The sequence below is a fragment of the Pogona vitticeps genome, chromosome 5, assembly GCF_051106095.1.
Source record: "Pogona vitticeps strain Pit_001003342236 chromosome 5, PviZW2.1, whole genome shotgun sequence".
Lineage (NCBI taxonomy): Eukaryota > Metazoa > Chordata > Lepidosauria > Squamata > Agamidae > Pogona > Pogona vitticeps.
The window spans coordinates 128779329-128795101 of NC_135787.1; the positions used below are offsets into that span (position 1 = coordinate 128779329).

Here is a 15773-nt window from a genome sequence, read left to right on the forward strand (position 1 = left end):
GCCCTGCCCTCGCTTACCAAGGGCGCGAAAATGGCAGCGCTATGGAGAAACGTCGCAGAACGGTGAGTTTAAGAGCCGTAGGAACGCATTAAACTAAGTTTAATGCGTTTCTATGTTGTTTTCCATTCCGTATAGCAATGTTTCCCCATAGCGACGGTTAATCCGGAACGGATTAACCTCGCTATGCGGGGCACCACTATATAATGAAATTCTCATCTGTGCAGAAGAAAGCAGGGTCTTCCACTTTCAGCATCTTACTATTTACAGTTCTCTTTCTTTACAAAAAGAAATATATTGGGATAAAAGTATCCAAACAAATATATTGTTATTATAAGTGACTTTTTTCACCTAGCCAACATAATGTACTCCCTGAAATCCTGTTGCAATATTCCGTGTGCACAGTGGTGATAATGTCATCGGCAGTGACAAATCATCACAAATTAGACTTTGGCTATTTGTGGACACACACAACTTTTTTGCATTATAAATGAGTTGTAAGCACTGCAGAAATTATTTTTAACGAATAGCAGTTTGCTGCTGGTAATCAGATTGTCTCTGTTGTTAATGTAGAGCTGCACAAAAGGATTTCAGCCATTGAGACAAAAAATGAATGCTATGGTTATTCATAATCTTAGCACAAACAGTGCCTTCGGGGGGAGGGCACATGCCTCATAAGCGAGTGTTAAGTAGCTGGAGTAAAGCTATGTTCCATGATTTCGGTAATGCAGTTTCAGCCACACGCTGTTGTTGTATATGTGTGAGTGGTTGAATGTTACTGGTATTGTGAACAATTGGCACAGTCTTCTTCCTGCCAATAAGTTGACATCAGTATGGTACAGTATATTGAAATGTTTCACATGATACTAGTAACGTAAAGTGTGTGGGTGGTTTGTGCCATAGAAAGAAATTTGAAGCTTATTTGCCATTTTTTAAAATAGTTTACCCAATCTGAAGATCCTGTTGGAGTTTAGCAGAAAGGCTTTCTGTTTCTGATGTCTGCAGACATCATGAGATCATTGCTCCTAAGTTTAAATCATGAACAAATTAAAGGCCATTTATTCTGGTGAGAACCTGAAGATCTGTCATTTGAAAAAGTTGTCTGATTATTCTTATTCTCTTTCCTGTCCCACAATCATTATACCCATCTTTTTCTTCATTACATGACTGCCAGATTTATTCAGAGTCCATAACAGAGTTTAAAAGCTATTCCAGTCATACAGTGTCTGTAGAATGAAATCGTATAGTTTAGCATACAAAGTTGTATGAGAATGGACTGATTGAATTAGTAGGCTTACTCTAGTGCAATTTACTACACTAAGCAACAGGATTTTAGCCATAGAATTAACCCTGTCCATATTGTTGTTGATACTAAAAAAAAAACCTTTAAAAGATTAGTGAAATGATTTACCATTGCAGGAGCCATGTTAATTCTTCTTCAGCAAGAGTTGCTCTTCTGTGTTCTTTTTAATTTAATCTAATTTAATCTGTCTGTGTACCACTGACACAGACAGCACAGTGTATAATATCTTGGATCCCCAGATGCCTTTAAAAAGTGGTTTTATGTTGGATCCTTTCCAATTTTATGATACAAAGATCAGTCAAGGATAAATGACATATTTTTGTTAGGCGATAAAGAATTTCCCATTTAAGATCTACAAAGGTTCTTTGCTAGCAGCTACCTAACCACTCCAATTATAAAATATTTCAATAAGACCTAGAACTGCATCTGTTTGCTTCAGTTATTGGGAGCTCTGTTCCTAAAAACCAATCTAGTCATATGTATGTGCCTTCTGTTTTCAGCAGCAAAGATACTGTAGGAACAAATAATTCATTAATCTTTTCTACAGACTTCTCTCAGTAGTTTCTTGTCATTTAACCAGTTCCCTAGCTAGATTTTTGTTTCTTGCATATTAAAATAAATCTATATTGTTAGCCTTTACTTTTTAGTTATCTTCTATTGTTTTGGTTTTGTTCTGTTTGCTTGCCTTATTTACTGCTAATAGTTATATGTATTCATTTTAGTTCTTTTCATTCGGACAAGGTGTTGAAGACCACTGTCATTTAAATAGTACTCAAGTAGAAATGGCACATTGTCCTATATGGCTTCTCATTTGAATATAAATGCTACATGCTGTTATAAGATTGTATTATAACAAGTAAATAGAATACATTTTAAAGACTTTAAAACTTATGAGTTCGATATTTAAGACACTGGAGGCAATTGGTAGTTGTAATCTTCAGTGTACCTGTTGATCCAAATCATTTTAAAATATGATTTTAGAGTCATAGAGTGTCATTGCTGCATATGTAGATTGCAGCAGACTACAATGTCTGTCCTTCTGTGGTTAGGATTGTGAAAGCTAGGAACGTAGTTTTGTGGCTTCAAGTGAAATGCCACAAATTAACTTCCGTTTTTTTTGGGGGGGGGGTTGGTTTGGTAACAGTTTATAATTGTAGCTTTTGTGATTTCAGATGAATATTCAATTGTCTGTAGCTATCGACAAAACTTTTCTTAAAAGTGTTTTTTGTAACATTTATTTGTGGTGGGGAACACTATTTATTCCCAATTGGATGCCATAAGACCTCTGCTACAGTTGCCCTGCTACCTGAAGTCATCAGTGTAAAACTGCTAAGGATTAAGCCTGAAACTCTTTTATATACACTTTGTACAGTACACCCACAAGAAACAACACGCTGATCGCCATAATCACCCAATCTCCTGAAAAGGACAAAAAGCTAATCCCACAGCTATAAATACTCAACTATCCCACAAATCTGCACCAGAGCACAGACAGAGTTCTGACTCCTGTCCTCTGAAGATGCCGGCCACAGAGACTGGTGAAACGTTAGGAAGAAAAACCTCAAAAACATGGCCAGACAGCCTGAAAAACCTACAACAACCATCAATATTTTATTTTATTCATTCTTGTGACTTCTTATTCATTTACATACCACATAACATTCTTTTAAAAATTCCAAAACTATTTACAGTAGAACAAAGCAAAACAAAAACCCTGTACTTTACAATAAATGAACCTATGTAAGGATAATAGAACATTGATCACATATTTCAGATTATAAAACAGTCAGTTTTATGTCGTTTGTGCAAAATTCTTCTTTGGATAATTTTAAAGACAAATATTTTTGAATTTTTAACGAGCTCTTATTCCAGTTATTTTAAGGTTGTTTTTTCAAAAATTTCTGAATAATATATTTTGATATTGGGATATCAAATGGCTGCCAGCTTTGTTTTTCCTTGTAATCAATATGGTGATATTGTGCAGATGTTACACCAGTGTCTGGCTGCTGTAATGGGTTAGAAAGGGGCCAGTGAACTGAAATTGAATATCAGAAAAATGGAGGTTCTGTGTTTCAGATATTTGGATAGTTCAAAGCTGGGTTGGTGACCTTTTTGGATGAGCTTGCATTTCTCCTGAAGGAGCAGATGTGTAGCTTGAACGTACAGTGGTGGCTCGCATTATGAGCACTCCATTTTACGACAAAATTGCTTTACGTTGAAGGTTTTGCAATCGCAAAAGCGATCGCAAAATGATGTTTCCTATGGGGGAATTTCGCTTTGCGATGATTGGTTCCCTGCTCCAGGAACCAATTCTTGCAAAGCGATGATTTTTGGCCAGCTGATTGGTGGCTTCAAAATGGCCACCGGGTAAAAAAACATGACTCCCTGCTCTTTTCTGGGACAGATTCCTCGCTGCACAGGCACCGAAAATGGCCGCACTATGGAGGATCTTCGCTGGACTGTGAGTTTCAAGCCCCTAGGAATGCATTAATCTATAGGCTTTTTAATTTCGCATTCCGACGTTTTCGTTCTACAGCGATTTCGCTGGAACGAATTAACATTGTAATGCGAGGCACCACCGTACTTCTGGATCTGTCTCTGTCAGTGAATACATTGTATTTACTGTACAGGGGTTTTGCAGCTTGAGTTTGGGCTAGGAGGGGGGTTATGTTTCTGTGCTCTGATGGGTCTTGCAGACTGGTGTACTTTAAAATGGAGTTTAGTCTTTTGGTTTTAAAATCAGAAATTTTTTGCAAGGCTCTGTGCTGGCTGTTGTGCTCTAAAATGGAGTTTAGACTCAAGCCTCCTCCCCCTTGTCTCTCTTCCCCTCTCTCCCTGTCTCTCCTCCCCAGGTTCTTGGTTTGGTTTAAAATGTGTTTTGTTTAAAAGGTGCTTGGTGTGGTTTAAAATGTGTTGATGTAAAATGGGTAGGTTTAAAATGTGTTCGTAAGGCAAGGCACCACTGTACATGTGCAAGCTGCCATCTACTCACAGAGCTATTGGGTACAATACACACAGACTGCAATTTTAGGAAAAATCTTTTTGGTTAGCAATGTGGACATAATTCTGTGACCAAAATCCTGTTGTTTAGTGTAGAAAATCACACTGGATTAGGCCCAGTGAATTTGATGAGCCAGCTCCTCCATAAGTTCCATTGATTCCAGTAGGCTTACTCTAACTGTGACTTACTTCAACATAGGTTGCAATTAGAGTAAACCCATTGGAATCAATGGAACTTGAAGATGCATTGACTCTCCAAATTCCATTTGATTCAGTGGTCATACAGTATTGTTATTTATTATACTAAGCAACAGGATTTGGCAATTCTCTTGCCTGTGGCATTTACAAAAGCACCAAGGCAGAAGTGCTTGCTATCCAAAGCACAAAGCGTTTCCACCAATACATGATATTCTGTTGCTGTTCATAATGCTGGACACATTTACATAGGCACAGGATGGATAATCTTTAAAATCAAATTTACAGTGGTGCCTTGACTTACATCCAAAATCCGTCCCTGAAGATGTTCGCAAGTCAAAATGTTTGTGAGTCGAATCAGCATTTCCCATTGAAATGCACTGAGACCCAATTAATCCATTCCGGCTGTTTTTTGGTTGTATGTAGAGGTGCTGATTATAAGTTGAAGCATTCGTTCCTATAGGAACTAATGCAAAACCAGTTAATCCGTCCTCTACCACTAGGGGGAGAATTTTTCTTCTTTTAACTAAGATGACTTAGGTTAAAAAAAGGACAGAAATGGAAGGAGGGAGGGAAGGAACAATGGGGAAAAGAGGAAAGAAAGAAGGTCATCACTGGGGCACACAGACCCCTCAGACAAAGGTTTGTGCTGTTTGTGACAGGCTCCCTCAGTGACAATGAGCCTTGCTCTTTCTGGACACAGAACACAGCTTTTGGCTTGGTTCTACTCGACTCCTGAGGCACAATTCCTTTTAGCTGCTTTAATTTCTCACACTCTGAGATTAGATGGCCCTTTCCCTGACAGAAATAACATTTTCTGCTATATTTGGAGTCTTTCTCATCGTGTTTTGGTTTTCCCTCCAAAATCTGAGGTCTTGGTTTCATGTCTGAGGGCTTCCCTTCACCATGGGCCCCTCCCCCTTGCTGGTTTTTCCCTGGTCCCTGAGAGTACTTGCTGTAGGTTTCTTTGGGTTTATCTACAGATTTCCACTCAGCACCTAAGGGTTTTCTTATTTGATAAATAAAATCTGCAATCTCGGCTGCTTCTGCCACAGATTTTGGTTTCCTTTCCCTCACCTGGAATTTCAGTTCCCCATGCAGGACTGAATAGAACTGTTCCAGCGCTATCAAGTCTTTGAGCTGCTGAAAGGTCTCTGTCCCCTCCTGAGATAGCCATTTCTCTAGCAGCCTCACCAATTGGGCCCCCACTTGGGTAAAAGTCTGCTCTGGTTTCTTGGTGATTGACCTGAATCTTTGCCTCAGCTGTTCCGCATTTATCCCATGTCTGGCAAACACCAGTTTTTTAAACTCTGCAAAATCTTTCATCAGTTCCTGTGGCATCTCTGAATAAACTTCAGCAAGGCTGCCACTGATTAAAGATCGCATGATGGTCATCTTCTCAGTTTCCCTTACTGAGAAGTCCACAAACGCTCTTTCCACTAAGGAAAAGAACACCTCAGGACAATCTCCCTTGTGGTACCCAGGGAATTTCTTCAGGTCAGCTTTAGACAATTGGCCTCCCTCAGAATCCCTATTGTTATTATTGTTCTGGTTCATCAGTTCCAGTTTTCTTAATTCAAACGCCATTTTCTCTCTCTCCAATCTTTCTGCTCTTTCCATTCTCTCTCTCTCTAACTCAAATTGCCTTTGTTTCTCTCTTTCCCTTTCCTCCATTTTTTCTCTCTCTAACCTTTCCTCCATTTCCCTCACCCTCAGTTCATGCTGTTGGGCTAGGAGTATTTTTCTGAGTTCTGGGTTTTGTTCTCCCGTGCTGTCACCCTGCACTGAGCCAAATTCATCCTCAGAACCTTGGTCTACCTGGGGGTCTTTCACTTCACCCATTTCTGCCATTTGGCTTCGAGTCAAGGGCATAATCCCCCCCCCCCAGAACAGGCTGCTTTAAAAAGTCAAGCCTCAAAATAAAACGACCACTTTTATTTTCTTTTGCCTCAGAACCAGCTTTCTCTATAGATTGCTGCTGTCCTTTCAGCACTAACTTGCAACAGTTGCGAGCTAGAGTCTACCCCCCTCGGCTAGGCCTCTCAGCAGACAAGCTAGCTCACTGCTATTTCACAGTTTTGCCTCAGCTTTTTTCCCGCCAAAACCAGGTTGCCTCAGAGCTCCCTAATCTAGCCCCCAATCTGAGGTTACACGTTCTTCTACTAGTGCACCTCCCCGTGAGGCACACCTAGAAGATTACCTACGCGCTCTCAGATTGTCCCTGAGTAGACCCCCCTTGCTCTGGGCACACTTGCCAAGGCTTTGCTGGACCGCTGGACAACTGGACCAGTCGTATCCCACGCGCTGGACACCAATCAATGTGACAAACCCAGACCTACTGGGATCTGCCACAGTTTCACTAAGCTGCCACCAACCATTCCCTATAAGAAGTCACACAGACCAGGGATGGATTTTCAACAAATAAAAGAATAAGGTTTATTTAAATACAACACACAGGGAAAAATAAAATGATCAGGTGAATAAGATATAGTAACGTGGCTTAGTCTCATTCATACATACACACAGTTTGGTTCAAACAGAACACTTAACTTGAAGCACAGACCCTGAACCTATCAGTTCTGGCTAACCATACAGACACCTGAACCTATCAGGTTGGTACTGACTGACACACAGTAGTACCCTGTCTGACACACAGACTCCCACTCAAGCTTCTTCTCTCAGCTCTCCTCCAGCTTCTCCTAAACTTCTCCACACAGGCTTCACATATATATACAGTACAGCCCCTCCTCCTGATGTCCCGCCTCCCACTCCCCATAGGATGGAACTTTCCCTCCAAACCCATGACAGACAGGTAACATCAGTGCTGTATGTAACACTGTTAAGCACAAAAAGAGAGAAGAGAGAGAGAGAGAGAGAGAGAGAGAGAGAAGATGGGGAGGGGGAGAGTTTGGAGTCTAAAACACATTTTAAACCTACCCAGTTTACATGAACACATTTTAAACCAAGCCAAACATCTTTTAAACAAAACACCTTTTAAACCAAACCAAGCACATTTAAAAAAAAAAACACATTTTAAACCAAAACCAGCAACCATTATTCCAGCAAACAGACCCCCCCCCCAGCACAAAAAGAGAGCATAGGGAGGGAGGGAGAGAGAATGTTCAAATGTTGCAGAGCACAATGTGCCTTAAAATATTTGGTCTAGGAAGCTAGTCTGTGACTGCCAGAAATATCCCTCCTACAACATGATGACAAGGCCTTTGTATAACACAGCCTTTGCTGCATCTTGCTTCTCACTTGCTTTAAATTCCTCTGTTTTTTGCAGAGAAGACTATAATATGTACAAAGACAGAGAGGCTTTTCTAGAAGTATTACATTTGTTTCTATTTTTAACAGATTTCCATTTTTCCAGGGACAGATGTTTTTCTATGGCTTCAAAATATCAAAAATTTACATCTTTCTAGTCAGTGTTGTATCCTAATAGACTTTTTTCACTTGCATACCCTTTGGCAGCCTGTTTCCATAACTTGTACCCTTCTTAACAAAATATTTGTGATTAATATGGTTGCTGCTATTTCGAGTTTACATGTTGTAACTGTAAATAAATAGCTCAATAATTGGAATAAAAAGCCATGGAATATTTACAGTGCATAGATATTAATACTGAAAACTCAAAAGATACAATGAATTCAAGTGAATACATTACCAATTACAACTTTTTTACTGTGCTCGTTTTCAACCACTGATCTGATGATACACAAAAGGAAATTTTAATTAAAAACTTAAAACAGTGACAAAGAGAAGACCCGGAAGAACTCACTGCTCACAAGATTGACTGAGGTGCCTACTTATAGATACAGTAGTACTGGCGCAAAAGCACTTGAATGTTTGTGAAGTGAAGGAGAGTGAAAGCTGAGTCTGCAAGGGACTGCCACTGTGTTCACACACATAATTTAGGGAGGGACTCCCCACAATTCACCAGAATAACATAGCGAGGGAACAGGGCTTTTCTTGAGGTTAAATAACAAAGAAACCCTCCTCTGCCACTTGTCATATTGTTCAATTAATTTCTCAACTTTTTTCTTGTCTTACATTATTGACCTATGTGCCTTTTTCAGCTGTTACTCAATTTCCCGACCATACTCTTAAATGTCTTGTTTCATATACCTGGTTGTACATGTACCCCAGGTTGGGAATCACTGCCATAAACCATTCATTGAGTCTTCCTCTTTCAACGGTGTTTTCCTGATTGTTTCCTATATATATCTTGTTTGCCCCAGACAAGGAGTGTTACAACAGAGATTTTATATAACCATCTTGATACGGAATTCATGCATTCACACTCCATGCTCTCTCCTGGGTATTGAAGGTTCGATTCTTCACTCCTCTTGGCAGGAGCATTTCTTCCTGCCAGGGTTTGTGTAATGGAGAGGACTGTCCACCGAACTGTTGTTCTTCAGTCAAATTCTTCTCCCCAGTAAGAGGGCTTATAAGGGGATTAAAAGTTAAGGTATTTTTCTGCTTCCTGTTTTGGAACCCCTAACTGTACAAGTACCCTAGTCCATAGGTCTTCTTTGAAATAATGCACCCCCTGGAGGGCTCAGGATGTTCTGGGAGTTCAATGTCTAAATGATATATTTCCTTCCTGAGATCCTTTATTGCAGTGGTGTCGAACTGTGGCCCTCCAGATGTTCTTGGACTTCAACTCCCAGAAGCCTTCACCACCACCTCTGCTGGCCAGGATTTCTGGGAGTTGAAGGCCAAGAACATCTGGAGGCCACAGTTCGACACCACTGCTTTATTGCATCTTCCCAGATTTCCATTTGCTCCTTCTCCCTCCAGAGGCTGACTTGTTCTGTTTATGTCTTTGATTCTGTTCCCCCTCCCCAATTATTTCCAGTCCCTTTTTCATACCTTCCACCCCTGAGTTCTATTCTTTTTAAAATTTTTGTCCTTTCACTGTCTTTTCTCTTGCCCGACCTTCTCTGGCTCATCTGACACTCCCTATTGCTTCACTCTGTGATCTCCCTGATATTCACAGTCCATCATGGCCTCCTCCCGTCTACTGGAGAGTTGCTGGCATGAAACTCTGTTGGCCTTGGGGGAATAATTGACAGCCTGCCAGCAAAGGTCTCCATGCCTCTGTCCCCTTCTTTATAGTTGGTTAAAGTGTGCCTGCAGCAAACCATATCAGGTTTGGGATTTTTTGCTTAGGTTTTAATGCAAGTTCACCAAACTCTGCAAACTTCAATGTGGGAGGAAGCAAAACTAATGTATTTCTCCTTTCCTGCCTCACACTTAGTGGTTGAATACTTTTTTATGAGAGAATATTCCATGACTAAATACTCCTCTATACAAAAATGTCACTGCAGAGAGAAAACCATTGAGTCAGGAAAAGTGTTTAGCACTTTTCTCTGATTTACTAATTTTCTGTGTAAAGATACTTATTTCCCCACCAATATAATGGCACAGTACATCCCAGATTATGAGCCACTCCATGAGATCTCTTTTGTGGAAAGCAAGCATCCATATCCAGATTGGAGATTGAAGTTAACAACTTGATAAGATTGATAGCTTTTTAACTTTATATCATTCCGCTAGTTTCATAGCTGAATTTTTTCCCTAATATCAAGTCTAATTTTTTAAAATAACTGAATGCTGCATGTTTATGATTGCTTGTACAGTGCCATGGCCAATTGAAGTTTCTTAAAATAACATTTTTCTGGAAGATAAAAAGTATTAAATTTAGAAAGAAACTGCTGACTATTTGGAATTATGTACTAGAATCCAGCTTGATGCCCTTTTCAGACAGTAGAAAAATAGTCGCAGAATCTCAGAAAATGGGGCCTGTTTCAAACCAGAGACATGCTGAGTCTTGGAAAGTGGTGTTAGAATATTGTTAGACGTAATTATCAGCGGTCCAAGTATGTTAAGAACCAGTTAGGTGTAGTTAATAGAGTGCTGGTGTAGACTCAGGAAACCTGAGTTCATATTCTCACATGGCTGTAGAAACTTGAGGGGGTGGGAAGGAGAGGTGGTAGTTATTAATCTCTTCATTTCCTGACCTTCACATACTTCTTTTACCTATGCCTTCCAGTCCATATTTCTAGTCCAACTATAAAATTCCAAAATTTTGCACCCTTTTAAAGATAACCATGTTTCTGTTTTCCTCCAATGTTTCCGATATTTTAGCGACAGCAATTACAGTGGTGCCTCGCTTAACGATGTTAATTGGTTCCAAAAAACCCATTGCTATGGGAAACATCGTTAAGTGAAACACCATTCCCATAGGAATGCATTGAAAACCGGTTAATCCGTTCCAATGGATTTCAATGAGGAAAAAAACAAAAAATCACCAAAAACTAACGAAGACTCAGAAGAAAGCCAAACTAAGTGTGCATAGGTTTCACAAGGTGGACTAACTATTCCAACCATTTAAAACATGTTCCAAACATTGTAAGACACTTAAAAATGAGCAAACACGGACATCGTTAAGTGAAATTCCCCCATAGAGAACATCGTTAAACGATGCTGAAAATTCCTCAAAGAAACCCATCGCAAAGCGAATACATTATTAAACGAAGCAATTGCTAAGCGAGGCACCACTGTACAAGTATTATCAAATGTTTCATTTCTTTATCTACAATCTCAGACATGATTCTCATAATACTCAGTTAACACCATTCCAGTTTAACTGATATCTCACAAAATAGAATTTCCCCCCAATATTTCAACATTTCATATTCTGACCTGCAGTAATCTCCAATAATTTTCTGCTTCCATACCTGTTCACCCACTATAGTTAAAATTACCCTCCTGTATTTCCAACACTTATTAAAAAACATTTCATAAAGGGGTTCTTGATTTTCATACTGTAAATTCTGAAGATACATAGTGCCCAATTTTAATTTCTGTATTTGATCATAAATTCTTTTACATCTGTTGTTACTCTATTCTTTTCATTTTTCTTGAAGGCTTGTTTTATCCATCTTTGTTATTAAGGTTTTATTTCCTCTTCTTAGATCCTCTTTTTTCCATGGTGTACTTTGCTTTGGCACTTCCCCTTTAGTTTTCAATCTGAAATTGTGAACTTCCTTCTGAGTTTAGCCCTAATGATCCACTTAATTGCTCCTCTTCCTGTTTCTCATCTGTCTTTTTCTCTTCTTTCCTACCCAGCCATTTCCCCCCTTTTTTCATAAAGTCTTCTGCCTTCGTTGTTGAGTTAATACAATATCTCTGCAACTGGAATTGGAACGAGACACCTTCAGGTATCAACCACTTACAGTCGTGCCCCGCTTTACGATTGCCCCACACTACGACGAAACTGCATTATGACGACGTTTTTGCGATCGCAAAATGATGGTCTGAATAGGGGTTTTTCGCTTTGCGATGGTCGGTTCCCTGCTTCGGGAACTGATTCTTCGCAAAATGATGATTTTCGGACAGCTGATCAGCGGTTTCAAAATGGCCACTGGGTAAATAAAATGGCTCCCCGCTGTTTTCTGGGACAGATTCCTCGCTGTACAGGCACCGAAAATGCCCGCCCTATGGAGGATCTTCGCTGGACAGTGAGTTTCCAGCCCATTGGAACACATTGAAGGGGTTTCATTGCGTTTCAATGGGCTTTTTATTTTTGCATTACAACGTTTTCGTTGTACAGCGATTTCGCTGGAATGAATTAACATCATAATGCGAGGCCCCACTGTATATGTAATTGAGTTTGTTCTCAAGAAATATGTTGGCTCTGTGTATTGTCTCCTTTTCTGTCTTATTTGCCATGGAATATGTTTCAAAATCTTAATTTCTTTTTCTTTTATAGTGGATTCTTTATCTTGCATATTTCGTAGAACTTTTTCTCGAATACCATTCCCGTGAATTTAACATGAATTTCTCTGGGGAGTTTGTTATTCTTAGTGTATGCTGTATTAATTCTTCGTGCTGTGTCCATATTTGGCTTTCCGTCTTCTGGTCACATCTCTGTAAGTGGGGCTAAAAAGTTAGTTACCAATTGCACTGTGTCTTCATCTTTTTGTTTTGATAGATTCTGGATAAATATGAGGTTGGCTTTCTACATTTGTAAATTTAGCAGGTTGATTTCATCTTGTTTTCTTTCATATTGCATCACTACCAGCTCTGCATTTATAATCTCCATTTTTCCCTGTTTTTCTTGAGGTTTCTTGTATTTTGGCTATTTCTTTTTATTTTCTATAATTTGGTGCTTGATATCAGTCATTTGTGACCCTAAATCTTTAATTTGTTCAGATAGCTGAGCCATTCCTCCTTGTATCTGCTGTAATCCTGTGAATAACATGTTTTGAATGTTTTGTTGCCAATCCTTAAGTGTCTCTTGCCCCAATACTTTCAGATTTTGTTCCTGCGCAGGTGAACCTCTTGGGGACTTTTCCTTTACTCCATTTGCTGTCATCTTTAAAAAAATTTTAATGATTAATCTTCCAGATTTGTTAAAGATACTATCTGGTTTCTTTTCCAGCAAGTGTCGCCGCTTCTCCACATTTCATTCAAACAACACTATTTATCTAGACCAGGGGCTTTAAACTCAATTTACCTGGGGGCCACTAGAGGCAGAGTCTGGGTGAGGCTGGGCCACATCAGATTTTCCGCCAAGCGGAGCAAGAGCCCGAGGAAGCCGCCCAGGAGTTTCCTTAGCCGACAGATAGGTGGGCTGGCTGGCAGGCTGCAGTTCTGGATGGAGGGTGCAAGAGGTGCTGTCTTGGGAGAGAGCTGGCAAGTGAGGCGAGGCTTTTTTTTTACTCTTTACAGCAGAGGATGTGTGGGCACTTTGGGGGGGCAGGCAAGGCGAGGGCCACAAACTATCATCTGGGGGGGTGCAAATGGCCCTCGGGCCGCATGTTTGAGACCCCTGATCTAGACCATCCAAAACGCAGGTCAGCACCTCTCTCTCTCTTACTGAAATGTTCTCACAGCCACCAGTCAAAACAATGAGTGTTTAAGATAACAAACAATGCCTTGAGGCAAGTAACATTAGTTTATTTACCTCAGTTTATTTTTATGTTGTATGTAAACCATCCAGAGTAGATATGTTCTAGATGGGTGGTATGTAAATCTAATAAACAAGCAGTTCAATCTGTCTCTCCGGCCTCAATAATTAGGGGTAGGTCCTCCAATCAAAGCTGCTACCGTGGTGCCAAAGAAAACCAAGGAAAAAGAAGTGCCTCCAATCTGGTGATGTTACACAATCTAAGGCTCTTCTTGAGTCCAAAGTTCTATTTCTGATTCAAATTTCCTCCATCAGCATTGCAATTAGAGAGTTTATTATTAAACTGTTTCGCGGGAGTGAGTCTTCGCCTTTGATTACAACATTTCTTCTTCTTCTTTCCCCAGTCAAGGCTGAGGGATGTGGGGTGGGTTACAGGATCTAATCCACTTCATTAACTTGTTAAGTCCAGTTTTCTTCCATGTCATTGTTTTAGGTCCATAAAAGATGTCTTGACTTACTTAGAGTCCTGGTCAGGATATTTTTCCAAGATCCTTTTGTACTCCTCCACTCTCTGCAAGGAGTGTTCCCAGTTCTTTGCCCAACATGGCTTCCACCTCGATCTGTGCACTCAGAAAGACTTGGGGCGGGGGGAGAGAGCAGCTTCCACCAACTTCTCTCAACTTTCTGTCACCTGTGCTGCTTCAGACACCAGCTTTCTTAGCAGACCTTCCTTTACCCCCTACATTGCTTTCCCCCTACCCCCTACACTCTAGCCACCTAGAGTGGTCCTGACCCAATCAGATAGGCGGATATAAATTAAATAAATAAATAAAATTGGGAACTTTGAAACCAAGGGGTCCTGGTCAGTTTCAGGAGCTCTTCCGAAACCCGACCAGTCTTATCGCAACTGAACCCTGCCCTCCCATATGTTGGAAGCAACTTGATGACATATAATACATAAATATGTTAGTACTAGCTGGCAGTGTATTTGTTGGTCAGAATGTGCAATATATTTTTCATGTACAGTATTGTCATAGATTCATATTAGCACTGCTAATCTTTGGAGGGAAAGCCTGTTTAGAATAAATCTCAAATTGTGTACAGGATTCCGCCCTGAAATGGGAGAGTAGGAGTGGCATATGCTATCCAGTCTTGAAGACCAGAGTTGCAATGTATGTATAAATTATGTTGAATAGTTAATGTTTGTTTTTTATATAATAAAAGCAAACATAGTAAACAGGCTTACAAATATCCAAGTACTGTACCCAACCACTGTTGGCAGTTAGAATATTGCTTCCTGCTTCTTGGGGCAGGAATCACTTTTTCCTCACTCATCTGTGCAGCTATTTATGGGGCCAATTAATGCCACAACAGGTCTTTGCCTACTTAATTATAACTGGTGTTGAAAAAGCTCTCAGATCAGAGGTGACAACTTCCAGATTGATGTGAGCACTAACATTTTTGTTTTAAGCATTTCCTGGATCATTCTGGAGAGGAAAAAGAAAGAAAGGAATAGGGATCATAACAGAGCAGTAAGATGTTTATTCTTATTCTTACCTCTTAGTTTGTGATCCCTCTTCTAAATGGGCTCCTAACTTTTGCAGATTTTTTTGGCATCATTGTTAATGATAAAGATAATAGGGGAAAAGCTACAAATATTGGGTTTATTTTAGTGTTTGGAGCTGAGTTCTTTGTAGAACTCTGTAATCTCATACAATGTACAGAGGAGGTACTGCAGCACACAATTCAATGCCATAAGAAAAAATGAGAGAGAAGAAATAGTTTTCAGAAGCATAAAAGGACTTCTTTGTTTTCAGTTTTGCTGTTATCCTCAGAGTCACTTGACAGGCAGTGCAGTCTAAACTCCACTAGATGTAGCAAGTTTGAATTAGGCAGAAGTCTCTTGTACTAGCACAACCTCTTAGGCTGGTTAATCTCATGATTGCTGTGCTGGTTGAAATCAACTGGCAGAAGAACCAGAAAAATCAGAGAAGAGAAGGAACTGAGTTATACAAAATTTACTGTTTTTCTGTGTATAAAAGCCCCCCCCCCACTTTTCTAACCCAAAATTAAGAAATCTAAGTGGGGCTTAGCAAATGTGGGGTAAAAAGGATCAAAGTGCTGCATGATGGCTTTGATCCCTGCTTTCTCCCTTTGTACTAAGCCCCGTGTGGCTTAGCAAAAGGAGGGGGAAGGGATCAAAGCAATTCCATGACTGCACAATCATTTTGATCCCTTTCCCCCTTATAAAGCCACTGAATTGCTTTGATCCTTTCCCCCCTCCTTTTGCTAAGCCCCATGGGACTTAGCAAGCAGAGAGGAAAGCAGGGATCAAAGCAATTCTGCAGCAATTTGATC

The 15773-nt window shown here is 40.0% G+C and overlaps 1 protein-coding gene across 1 annotated transcript in view; it reads left to right on the forward strand.

Moving 5' to 3' along the window:
* WASL (WASP like actin nucleation promoting factor) overlaps positions 1 to 15773 on the forward strand; it is a 64206-nt gene that overhangs the window by 13013 nt on the left and 35420 nt on the right. The window lies entirely within an intron of this gene.